Genomic DNA, 14,127 nt, shown 5'->3' on the forward strand with positions numbered 1-14,127 from the left:
ACTGTTGCGCGACATCGAAGAGATGATTGACAGAAAATAAAAGAGACGCAACAAAAGAATGAGAATAAAAATTTATCTGTAACGTATATGTATTTGGATATAAGATAGATAAACGGTGGCCCTACGGACCTTGGGGGCCCTGAGCGGTGGCATACCCTGCACACCCTCAGGGCCGGCCCTGGACATATCTAGCCCATGGAGATTGATGGTTGTTCAGGTAAACATGATTCATAGTTCAAAAAAAAATCAAGCGACTTGGACATAACAAAACCATATTCCTGGAGAGTAATGTTACCACCCTCCAGGCAGGACTTTGAGTGAACAAGCAGGAGATTTATTATTTGTTCTGATTCTGGGCGCAGGATCAAGATGTGGCCCGCACCGGCCTCGTCCACTACCTGAGTTTCTGACATATCATCACATCACACCGACTCACCGAGGGCGAGGAGGCAAGGACTGATGACCTCTGAAGCTGCTGCATTTCACCCATCTTTCTGCCATCCTTGGTTGGTTGCAGTCCTTCCTCCACCAAAAGTCACTGCAGTTATGGCGCTGCGGCTCACTGTCCCTTCTTCAATTCACTCATCATGCATGTATGAGGTCCTTTCTCAGTTTTGTGTTCCAGTCATGTGGCGAAAGCCTGTGTGCATCTTCTTGATTTCCGCCGAACCCTAGGTGGTGTTAGATGCTGCTGCAAACCTTGAATGCTGCCCAACTGTAAGCAATAAAAGGGATTGCCATACTAGACGGCTTGCAAGTGTACAGTCCGCGCCTGTGTCCGGCGTTCCCCCCAGACATGAGGGCTATCTTGAATTCAGTGGGGGCACCCGTTCGGTTGTGTTTCTTCAGAAAAGTATCTTTCAGTTCTGTTGGCCTTCTATAAGTTCTAATAAGTGGCACTTCACTTCGGATCTGACTATTTATTAGGCTAGGGCCAGCAGATCGCACAGATGACCGTGCAAAACATTGTTTTTCACTGTAGATGACACTGTTTACATAATACAATTTGAAATGAGAGATGAAGATGAGTAAACTGCCGGATATAGTGTTACGATGAGTGCTCAAGTTGGACAATCTGGACTTCCCTGTGCTTTGTAGTCCTGCAAATGCTCAGGGGGTGTTTGGTTTCTAGGGACTAATTTTTAGTCCCTACATTTTATTACATTTTAGTTCCAAAATTGCTAAATATGGAAACTAAAACTCTATTTTAATTTCTATATTTGACAATTTATATACTAAAATGGAATAAAATGAAGAGACTAAACATTAGTCCCTAGAAACCAAACACCCCCTCAGTATTCTAACTTTCTCAGCTTATTTGACCTTTGCAGCAGAAGGTAGGCTTAAGTTTTTTTTTTTTTTTTGAAGAGAAGATATATATCTGGAAACTTCAGTGAAGGCATGGGTTTCAGCTAAGCAGTCCTAATCGTCCTTAAAGACAGAGAATAAATTGATTAAAAGTCTAGAAATAATAGGTGCTATGGGTGCATCTTATCATTTAAGTGGGGAACATCACTTATGGAAATTGGAATATTCCCTTACTAAGTCTGGATGATTGCGACGTAGGAGTAGTATACATAAATACATCGTCAAAGGACAGCACGCATTTACATGCATGTAGTTAGCATGCCAGCGCACTTCTGAAGAATGAAGTGTGATGAATAGCTGAACGGATTTGAGTTATGTTTCAGTTGCGATGAGTAGGACCGGGATTAGATCTGAACAGTTATTTCAGAGGCATTTTAGTTTTCTCGCCTTTATTGCCTACTGTTGGTTACAGATCGAGAGTAGAAATCCACTTTGCTGCCGTTTGTTGTCTGTCAGTCTGTTCGCTTGACTTTAATCCATACAGGTTCTAATGCTTATACAATGTTTTTTCTAGCCAGCGTCGCTACAAAGGTACGTTCTACAGTTTTTTTTGCGGTACATAACTACTACATTTAAAACTGCAAATTGGAATGTAATGTCTTCACTGAAAACACATGTAGATCAATTAGTCAGTATGTTCTTTCACATCTGATGGTTGAAAATGTCAGTTGCAATACTGGAATCTGCTGATTTCATCGAAATTGATTCATAAATTTTGAGTTCACTTCAATACGTAGATGCTAGTTTTGTAACGTGGTACTTCTTATTGCAGTATCCATAGGCATCTGGTATGTTGTTTTATCTTGCATTTCCAGGAGGGTTCAGCTGTTTTGGTGAAATAAACATGTCCTACATTTTTTTAAAAAGGGTTGTGAGGGTGTACAGTTGGCAAAGACGAGGCAGCAGGGATTTACGTTTTATTAAAAAAAGGTATTTTAGCCACACTTGTTTGGTTATCTTAAATCTTCTTCTTACGCCTAGTATGTAGATCCTCCTCCTGATCTATTGTGCACTCTCAGAGAAAATTATATTGTTACCAGCTATATCGTCAATCTATTTTACTTAACTATAACATGTACTATAGTTTTGGACTAGTTTGAACAATTGAAGAACAATGTAAAGTGGTAATCTTCCATTCCAAATAAAAAGGCTAGAAATGTAATGACTATACTACTCTAGTTGTTATTTTTGAAATATGCAAGTATCCTGAAGTTCGGATATGTTTCCAAATTGTAATGATTTAGTGCCTGTACTGAGAAAAGGGACATGCTGCTGTCTGTTTTTCTAAATTTTGGAAACTAATGTATGACTGTAATTGATATGTTTACAACATAAGAATGACCTTTCTATAATCTCAATGAAGCAGAATGGAGGATAATCTACCGGTTAATGCCCGGGAAAACCAAGAACGGCCAAGAAAACACTCCCAAAGATGCACTATGATTATATCAACAATGGGGGAGCAGAGGATGAGTATACACTGATGAGAGGGAGAACATTGCAGCATACGGAAGGATTCTGTACTGTTCACCTCACCAATACTTTTAAACCTCATTAAGAAGTGGGGTCCTTACTTTTTGGTGTGGATTACACAGGTAGGGTTACGGCCACGAGTCCTTTAGACGTGAGCAAGATATACATGTGAACAAGCTTATTAGGATCTAATATGTCATCGCCAATAATTGCCACTCGTACAGGATGGCACAAATCAGCAAATCTAGAAGGTACAAAATCAAGTCGTCCAAATGATAAAACCGGCTATCTATCTATCTTCACAACCATTGGTTAAGTGTTCATTTCAGGGGAGGTGTGGCCACAGCAAGAGCTTCTGCAGCATGTGGTACCGTAATGGTGACTGCTGATTTTGAGAGGAGGGGAGTATTCTGTGGTGATGTACTTACTCATCTTTAGGCCCTCTGTACATTGTTACACGTGTTCATCTGTTTCATACAGGTGCTTTCCTTGTCATCAAGCTGCAGAGTCGAGGAGGTCGCCTCCATGGTCATTCGCTTTTATCAGTTATATGTACGCCTTTAGTGTCTAGAGACCAGGAGTAATCTTAGTGCTATTGTATCATCTTGATGTATCAAATGTACGATGCCTTGGGCATTGACCCTTATTTTTCAGCAAATCCCCCCCTGCTGCTATCTGATTTCTGAAATTTTTCCTTGTGTAACTTAGGAGACGGGATGTTTCGGCAACATTGGTACGGCGGGCTGGGAGTCTAGGATTATTCAGGGCAATTGTTTTGACAGTCCAGACGCCTGTGCTTGGCAGATGTGAATGCTGCTGTCAGAAACAAGTACAGTAGTGCTTGTATCTCTGCTAAAATATCTCCTAAAGTTGAGCGAAGTTATGTTCTTCTACAATTCATAATTCCAGTTTCCTAAACCCTCTCTGCTACTACCGAAGGCTAAAATCGTAGGTAGAGGGCGTAGACGATCGTCGATACATACATTTATGCAGAGCATTGGTAATAGCTACAGCTTCAACATGACAATGTTGCTAATTTTTTCTCCCCTTTCCCTTTGTCGATCTTGAGATGTTCCGTAACTGAGCTGATCGTCCGTGCAGGATGATTGCTCCACGGTGCTGCGAGTGAACGACGAACTCCTTTTTTGTTTCCTTTCTCTTTGTCATGGCGACTCGGAGCTCGCACGGGAGACGCTGGATCCATCGTTGTCATGGAAGGTCGTACGTCCAGATAACACAGAGCAGCCCCATGCATGGCCGTGCCATAAATTTCCTCGAATCATCTTGAATTCCATGGCATGTGGTCCGGCATCCGCAGTACAGTACTGGCTGGGCAAGCATATATGGAGCGTCAACATCGCATCGGGAATATATAATAACTAGGTATATACCCGTGCGTTGCTACGGAATCACTGGAAGGAAATGCATACGACCTCGTAGGGTGGCTGCAATGTTAGTTGCAAAGAGAGTGGCAGAAGAGTTTGGTTGTCGGCTGGGAGAGGAAGTTGGTTATGCTATCCGTTTCGAGGACTGTACAGGTCCGGACACAGTGATTAAGTACATGACTGATGGTATGCTTCTGCGTGAAATAATTGTTGATGAGAACCTTTCCCAGTATTCTGTTATCATGCTTGATGAAGCCCATGAAATTATTGTTGATGAGAACCTTTCCCAGTAACATCTTCACAATTCTTGGAAGAACATTCCCAGTAGAGATACTGTACACTAAACAACCTGAAAGTGATTACTTGGATGCAGCATTAATTACTGTGCTGCAGATTCACTTGACAGCCAGAAAGAGACATCCTTGTTTTCCTGACAGGGCAGGAGGAAATCGATCATGCCTGCCAGTGTCTTTATGAGAGGATGAAGGGGCTGGGCAGGGATGTTCTTGAGCTCATAATCTTGCCTCGCAACCTCACGATAAGAATCTTCGCCACAGCTACACTACTCAACATCCTAGTGTAACCACTGTCCACTTATCTAGCTAGCAGCAGCTAAATGCCGAAAAGACTAATGTATCGGTCGATGTCCCCGACATACGACGCAACAACCGCTTCAGTGTCAGGCAGTCTCATGTCCATAGGCCAGCGCACAGCGTCCCCGGCCTCCCACTATTTCTTTGCCTCCTCCGCCCACACATTAGATCTCGATTCGACATGTCGTCAAACAGCAACACAACATGGTTCTAGCAGAAATATATTTAAATAAAGTACATATAAAATATGAAATTATTCTAGTTGGACGAAAAGGTTATCTTTATTTTAACAATAAGTCAAAAACCCACACTCTAATTTCAGAAAATGGACAAAGCTTTACATTATCACAAGGATGAAATGAACTATCATAGGCCAGTGCAAATTCATCATCAAAGATCACTACAGGAAACGCCTAAATTTTCGTAGGCCGATATATTTTCGTCGGCCGGCCCACGAAAATAGAAGGTTATTTTCGTCGGCCTTCGTGACCGACGAAAATTCGGCCTAATTTCGTGGGTCAGGCTGTATGTTCGTCGGTTTGCCGACGAATTTACGAACCTTTATTTTCGTCGGCCTCTAAACCGACGAATATTTTCTGTATTTTCGTCGGTTTCCTATCGGCCGACGAACATACGTTATTTTTTTCGTCGGTTCCAGCCCAGCCGACGAAAATAAACTTTTAACGGGCAACTATTTTCGTCGGCCTCAAGGAGGCCGACGAAAATACAGGCCGTTATCTTCCATCCCGGCCTTCTCTCTCTCGTCTCTCACGCGTCCTCTCTGTCTCTCACGCATTCCGCCGCCGCCGCCGCTTCAGCCGCGCCGCGCAACCGCCGCCGTGCCGCGCGCCCGCCCGCAGCCGCGCGCCCGCCCGCACCCGCCCGCAGCCGTGCGCCCGCCCGCAGCTGCGCGCAAACGCCGCCGCGCCGCGGCCCGCCCGCCGCTCGCCCGCCACCGCGCGCCCGCCACGCGGCGCCCGCCACCGCGCGCAACCGCCGCCGCGCTGCGCACTTCGGAGTTGTGCCGCTGTCGGCTACGAAGAAGGAGCTCCCGCTCCCACCCGCACACCATAGCAAGGTATGTCCAATCCCTTCCACCGTGCTGTTGTTATTACTGCCTGGTGGGATGTAGGGGACTTTGAACAGGTATACAAAATGACATATGTTCGATGCAAATGCACGCTTATCAGGCATTTGCAAGCACGTATGTGCATTTGCAAGCACGTATGTGCTTTTCTGTGTTGGAAATTATCAGGCATTTGCAAGCACGTATGTGCACAGATGTACACACACATAATGCTATATGATACACAGTAGACCTAGCACCATGGCAATCATCATTAACAGGTTGGCCTTGACAAAACAAGGAGCCTGATGCCCTTATCAACTGTACTAGTTTATTTCCCTTCTCGGGGACAGTTCTTTAGTGTTCCCCAGATATGTATTTTTGCAGATTAATCTCTAGCTTGCATTGCAGCTCTAATAACTACTCTAGGAGTATAATAAGACCACTAGCGTGTGACATAATGCATAATCAGGGTTTAGAATAACGAGTAATGTATTCTGTGTTGGCAACCATCGTGTTGTTGTTTTTTGCAGGTTTTAGAAACATCACTTTATAGTGGAGGTGCTGCCGATTTTTTTATTAACAATAGTAATTTTTGTACATAGGTGTTCTTTCGACTTGACCTTCTCCATCGTGTTAGCTGGACTCGTACATTATTCTCAGGTATACATTGTTTTCGTAATTTCGGTTAATGTGTCATTTATTATTTACTATATAGTTATTAGTCACTCGTTCGGAGGGTGATCGGAGGGTGATGTCTTTTGTTTAATCTCCGAGATATTTTTTAATGTTTAGAGTTCAGTTTTAATCGTTAACCGTAGCGAACCGTATGCGTCACCCGTTCGGGAACGGCAAACGTCACATTGGCTTGTGAGGTTCGCCGTTCCGGAATTGTCCACGTATTTTGGACAGCCTGAGAGTGTAAGCCGATGCTTGTGATTTGTGACATGTGCCTTACGATTGACGCGGAATTTTGGTTGTGTAACCCAGTTGTTCTCCAACACACCATGTTCAGGCGTGTGCTTGGAGAGCAGCGGGGTTATGCTGCCGAAATTTAGCGACAATCGTAGGCTACACGTCATAAATCACAAGCATCAGCCTACACTCTTGGGTGGGTTTAGGGCCTTTACCTAATAGGGAGTTCACCTAATTAAGCCACGGACGATCGTTGATGTTCTTTGACTTTTGTTTAGCCTTTGAAATGGACGGTGATCGGAGGGTGATGTATGACGGGTGGAGAAAGGATGGGGCACATTCGAATGAATGGATGGGTGTAACAAAGGCTTTTCTTGAGCACGCTTTCAAAGATGCAACTGGTCGTCTAGTGAAGTGTCCTTGCAATCGCTGCGAGAACAAGTGGCCTCAGAAGAAGGAAGAAATGGAGAAACACCTTTGCAAAAGTGGGTTTATGCCGAACTACCTTGTATGGTACCGGCATGGAGAGTCTATTAGACACGTTGACGCGGAGGTGGAGCTTGATGACGATCATGATAAGATGGACGATATGTTGCATGATCTTGGTAGGGAGGTTGAAATGAACGCTGAGGAGCCGGGGCAGCTTCCACGCGATGCTCAAGAATTCTTCCGGCTACTCGCCGCGGGAGAAGAGAGACTGCACGAGCACACTCAGATGTCAGTTCTTGGGACTCTCACAAGACTAATGGCGATAAAGTCGAAGCACAACATTTCAAACAGTGCTTACAACGACATCGTCCAACTTATGGGTGAGGTTCTACCGGAGAATCATAAGTTGCCAAAAAATATGTACTTCGCAAAGAAGATGTTGGCTGGTCTTGGGATGACATATGAGAAGATCGACGTGTGTCCCAACAGTTGCATGCTATTCTTTGAGGAGGATGACAAGCTGGACCGTTGTAAGCATTGTGAAGCTTCTAGATATGTCGAGGTGACAAATGATGAGGGTGAATTGGTAGTTACGAAGGTCGCAGCTAAGCAACTTCGTCGGTTGCCCATCATTCCTCGGCTTTCAAGGTTGTTCCTCAACAAGGAAATAGCTCTGCATATGACGTGGCCAAAGAATGGTGTACGACTCGTCACTGATCCAGACATAATGGTCCATCCGTCGGACGGTGATGCGTGGAAGGCATTTGACGAGTTTGATCCCGAATTTGCAAACGACCCTAGGAGTGTACGGCTTGGTCTATCGACGGACGGATTCACACCTTTCAATACCAGTGCAAGCCCGTACTCGTGTTGGCCTGTCTTCATTGTGCCATATAATCTTGTCAGGTGGCTGTGTCAGGTGGAGGGGGAAGTGTACGGCTTGGTCTATCGACGGACGGATTCACACCTTTCAATACCAGTGAAAGCAGTAGCGGAGGGGGAAGTTCGGAAAAAAAACGAAGGACTTGTCAGGTGGCTGTGTGGGACGAGTTCTGGGTGAGTTTACTTTCGTATATAAGCAATTCATTGAATTATTGCTTCTCCTAATCTTACTTTAACTTAACTTCTCCATTGATATGTAGGGGAGGTTCCAATTGCCGGATGACATCGAGGAGGATCAGGCTCAGTGGACACGTGTGAAGAGGCACTTTCGGAAGTGCGCTGATAAGATAATCAAGGATGCCATGTACAATGCTCGCATCGCGGCCGTCAACTACTACTACAAGAAGATAAAGGGTCAGAAAATGAGCAAAGCATTAGGGGCCAATGAGATCTACCTCACAGAGGAGCAGTACCTGGAGAGCGTTGTGGATTGGCTGTCGAAGGACATGGAAGCCTGGAGGTGGTTGGCTAAGAGATGGGCGTCGCCTGAGTGGATTGCAGAGTCCAACAAGCACCGTGCCAACCGTGGCACTGAAGGACCGGGGCACAGGTACGGCGCCGATGGACACCTTGGTACCGCACGCCGCATGGTAAGTATATAAATCAAACTTGTATGTTACATCTATGAAAATTATATGGTTTAACTCTTGTTTTTCATGCAGGAAGCTGAAAGTGGAGTTTCTCCAAGTTTTATGGAGGTTTACGTCCGTGGTCACCGTGGCCCTGATCCGGCGAACCCTGATGTGCTATGCAGTGAGGCGGCAAGGGAGAAAATGGTAAACAAGTTTGTATTTACGAATTAAATTGCATGTTTTGTGTTTAACTCCAACTCTAACTTTCTTTGCAGAATGCATATGGGGAGGAAATGACTCAACGCCATGGGCCTGACTTCGACTGGATGCATTCAGACTTAGATGCCTCGGCGTTGTACCACAGTGGTGGGGGTAGAAAGCATGGCAGGTGAGGTGTTTGTGTTTGATTCGACGATTTCATTAACAAGAATGTGTCCACTTAATGGCGCAACTATGTGTATCATGCAGGTTTGCCTTTGGCACCGGCGTTGTGGAATATAACAGGACAATAGGTCAAGGGAAGGCATCGTCTTCGGGAGGGAGTTCTCGCTCCTCCAGGTCTGCTCGAGAGGCTCAGCTGGAGGAGGAGACTCGGGCAGCACAGGAGCAGGCTCGAGCAGCACAGGAGCAGGCTCGAGCAGCGCAGGAGCAGGTTGGACAGCTGACGCAATATATGGCTTCTTATTTTCAGGTAATCCGTCTATCTCATCACGTGTCGTCGTTGAATTCAAAGTATAATGTTGTGATTCTAACGTTGCATCCATTTGCAGGAAATGACTACTCGACTCGGCCCTGATATGAACTTGCCCGCTTTTCGCCCTCCCCAGGTAACACTATCTGAACACTTCAATTCCATAGCAACTCTTTTTTTATTATCAAAAATGGCTCGCAGACACAAGGATGGGGACAGTGGCCAGGACAAGCTCCAGCGTCGCAGCCACAGTGGACCGGTGTTGGGTGGACGCAGCCACCTCCAGGCACTTGGACGCCTCCACCCCAAGGATCGCAGCCAGTCCCGGGATGGGTGCCACCGGTCTCGCAGCCACCGGCGGGCTCTCAGCCATTTCAAGCGTGGATGGCACCGCCACCGATGGGGTGGGTGCCACCACCTATGGGGTGGCCAGCACAACAGTACCCGTGGATGCATGGACAACCTCCTCCTCACCATGGATCACAGGTGACGTTCCATGTTTAGTTTTATGCAAATATTGACCAAACACAGCAATGTATATGTATACAGCCTTATTTGAATGATTGATGAATTGCAGGGTTCAGCGTCACATGCTCATGGATCAGAGGGTGGTGTCAACGTCCAAGACTTCCTCGTCCATGGTGCTGGAGGGAGTGGCCACCTTCCTGGTGGCGGAGGAGGGAGTGGCCAAAACTCCCACAGCCCGCCGGAGTGATCATTGAGGAGTGAGTAGCGAGTAGTTAGTAGCTTATGGACTTATGGACTCTAGACTTATGGACTAGAGTTTTGTGAATTGTGTATTTGAATGGACAATGGACTTTTGGACTTATGGATACTATGTGAATGTGTCTAGACTTATGGACTCTAGACTTATGTATATGTGAATGTGTTTTGTGAATTATGTATTAGGCTTGTGAATCTGTATATGTGAATTGTGATATTGTGTATATTGCTGTGAATTATTAATAGGTGCAGAAAAATCTGTTTTGGGGGGGGAACCATCAATTTTCGTCGGCCTAGATGGTGGCCGACGAAAATATATTCCCAGGCTATTTTCGTCGGCCACCATCCAGGCCGACGAAAATATGTTCCAGGGTATTTTCGTCGGCCACCACCTATGCCGACGAAAATACCCTGAGCTATTTTCGTCGGCCACCTAGGCCGACGAAAATAAATGGTCGCCTCACTATTTTCGTCGGTTTGCTCAATGCCGACGAAAATAGGTGATTTTCGTCGGTACCGACGAAAATAGATGCCTATTTTCGTCGAAATTATTTTCGGCGGCTATTTTCGTCGGCCTGCCGACGAAAATACTGTATTTTCGTCGGTTTAGGCCTATTTTCGTGGGTTTTTGGCCCACGAAAATTTAGGCGTTTCCTGTAGTGGATGTGTGGTACGATTGTTCTCGAAATAAGCTTGATAAAAAGGTTTATACAACATATAAGGTTATAAACTTCCCCCCTAAGATTTAGTAGTGCACACATGATTCACCTTCAGAAAAACACCAAAGTTCATTCACAAACTGAAGGACCTCCAACATCTCCCAGATTAGAATATGAACTTGAAATAGACATAATCAATACTGCAAAATAGGTTACAAATGTAAACACCAAAATAATAGCCGAATTCAACTCCTATTTCAGTAGCAAGGACCTAAAAGCCGACAAATGCTACTCCACCTAATCTTGATCTTCCCCAAAATTTGCATAGATAGAATTTTCTTGTCCATGATGCAGTAGCTGCAGTAAGGGTACTTACGCCGAGCTGCTCGTCATGCCCGACAACGTCGTAGACGTATGAGTAGCAGGTGCAGAGGTGCTCTGGGAAGCATAGGTACTCCTCGTCTCCTCCTTTCTTTTTTTACTTCCCCATAACCTGCAACACAGACACAAGCAATAATTTCCTCCTTCAATTCTTTATTTTATTTATGGCTGTAAAATATTCCTTGCAAAATGATGCCAAATCATAGCGGATTGATACCTAATGCTTTATCTGATTGTATGGTGGGGCCTTCAGTCATAGCGGAGGGAACAATAGGCTCCAATGAGAAAAAGCTTCGAGAGTCGTGGTTCAGTTATCTAATATACATTCCTGTGTCGCAGCCTCAAGTTCGAAAATTGGCATATTCATGTAACACCTCTAAAATAGAAGAATAATACAAAGCATTATTTAGAACAAAAAGATGGATACATTTAACAGAAATGTATAATAGTGGTTGTTGGAAAGCATGGTCATGTGATGACCAAGATGAAATCTAAACGATCGAACCAACCCAAAGAATCATATAAAATTGCAAATATAATACAGCCCAAAACCGCAAGCACATCCAGTATAGCTTATCAAGAAATAGTTTCTGATTGAATCAAGTAATAAAAGCATAGGCAAAATCAGTAAAAGGAAGAAAACAGACTATGGGACGGTACCTTTGGGTGCAGGGAAACGATAGCAAATGAAAAAAACAAGAATCGATGTGAAGACAATGTAAAACAGGCTGAGTCCACAATCATGTTCAGATGGACCCGAGAAAGAGAATGTGGCATTGTAAAAGACAACTGAGACAACCAACATAGCCATGTGCCTACAGCGACAAAAGGGTATAAATAATAGAAAAAATACACAAATTGAAGGTCAAGCAAATACGAGAATAACAGCAAGCAACCAACCAGAATTGCTCGTCCTTGGCAACCCAATTCTCATTCCATCCGTGCAAAAATTCAATAGCAGAACAACCTGCATGGCCAATAGTAGCAGAGTAGTAGCTCAATGTTCCAGAAACTCAACAAATGGATCCTTTCTCTTCCCCACCCCAAACACACAAGTTCTGAAATCTTAAAGCGCATCTTCCATTTCCACTAAAATAGGCCATGAGCATTAACAATTGGATTTATATATTGTAAAATCCAGAAATGTCTCTAGATAGTGTATAAGACCCAGAACCAATTCATTGATTTTTTCACATCACTATATTATTCTATAATCTATTTTTTTACTCAGCTATATCCCCACCAGAAAAGAATTCAGCTCCAAAACTTCTATACCAAATATGTTGTATGCATTTGTTTCTGATTCGTGGCCGTGCATAGACATCGATGAAAATAAACATGGTTTTTTGACACAACAAATCGCAAAATATGTTCAACTGAGCATAAACGAATTCACAAATAAACACTACTGGTTCAAGTAAATAAGTCAACGATTACCTGTTTGAGTGACAGACGACATATGTATGTAGAGTGGTAAGAGAGCCAAAAGTCAAGAATATACAGCTTTATGGACAGCTAGACCAATGGATCCAGTACAGAAATGCCACCAACAACCGTTGTAATCTAACAATGACCTTTGCTTCTGGTTGTCACTCTCGAATGTTCTTCTTGGAGTATCAAAGAACAACCATTCTCTAAGAGATTCACCCTCCAGATGAGTAAGATCGAGAAGTTCTAGAACGACAGCACAAAACAAAAGTTAGCAAAAAATTGATACTGTCAACATTAACCAGACATGCTAGCGCTAACATAACAATACTTACCATGTGCATTCCATGGTGATTTAGAAGTAGGAGCGCCTCCACACACAGGAATTCCAACATTCTTTCCTTGGACTTTCACAGTGAGAGCAGCAAAGAGTGGCCTGTCTTTCAAATCAATACCTCTTGGATGCATCACGGGTCTTGTCCCAAGAAGAACATCATCATTCAAAGCCAAACCAGCATGGTAAGGGTTGCAGACTTGCAGTAATCTCTAGAGTCCTCTGTCCCTCTAACTGGCCTACCACGGTCCTAAAGTGCACATTTTGGCCCCAAATACTGAGAGGGTGATGGCCATATTGTTGTAAGCAAGTCTGACATGTGAACAAAGACATCTCCAGTATTTTGCTCAGAGTTATCTGCATCAGCATATGAATGAGTAGGTGTCAGATCTAATGGCAAACCAAACTTTTATGTACCAATTGGCCAATCCCATGTGGGTTATCGAACTGATCTTCATTAGAATCAAAAATATTTATTTTGTAATCATCAACACAAAGAAAATCATCAACACTAAGTTCACATTCTATATAGTACATCTGCAAGCAAAGTAAGATAGGCTTATTAAAGATATCAATAGACATGGTAAACGAAACATGATACACTACATGCACCCAAAAATGGCATTGAATGAAATGGCATATTGTCAGCTAACTCAATCCCTGCTAGTTATTGAACAAATCATTAGATGTAGTGCAGAGTGGCGATGTAGATGCAGCTAAAACATATATTATTCTCCTTTTTTCGAAAAACAAAATAAAAGGGAACAAGAATACATTAGTTGCTGCCAATGTGCGATTCCTGAGTTCTATCATCTTCATATAACAACAGTCTGTTACACCACAGTATTCTCAAAATTGTAAATACATAAATGGCATAAACTTGGAACTATCTAGACATCTCAACCCAAGCAACCAATTCAGGGACTTGGCTCTGCACATACAAAATGAGGACTGGTCGACGCAAGTATATACCCTAGACAAGGAAATGTGTTTCTAGCCCGCTAACGTCCAAAGCATCCATGGTGCTGGAGCAAATGACCCATTTGGTGGCACACATTTATTATACCCATCATGGCGCTCGACATCAATCCGATTCATGGGCCTCACGCATGCAATGCAAAAGCAAGAGCATGAATAAGATGACGACGATGATGATTAGTAATTACGT

General features: G+C 43.8%; 1 pseudogene; it reads right to left on the reverse strand.

Annotated features, from left to right (window-relative positions):
- Positions 1-5,587: 5,587 nt before the first annotated feature.
- On the reverse strand, positions 5,588-13,496 carry LOC103634394 (uncharacterized; annotated as a pseudogene).
- Positions 13,497-14,127: the final 631 nt, after the last annotated feature.

This window comes from Zea mays, chromosome 7 (assembly GCF_902167145.1).
Source record: "Zea mays cultivar B73 chromosome 7, Zm-B73-REFERENCE-NAM-5.0, whole genome shotgun sequence".
Taxonomy (NCBI): domain Eukaryota; kingdom Viridiplantae; phylum Streptophyta; class Magnoliopsida; order Poales; family Poaceae; genus Zea; species Zea mays.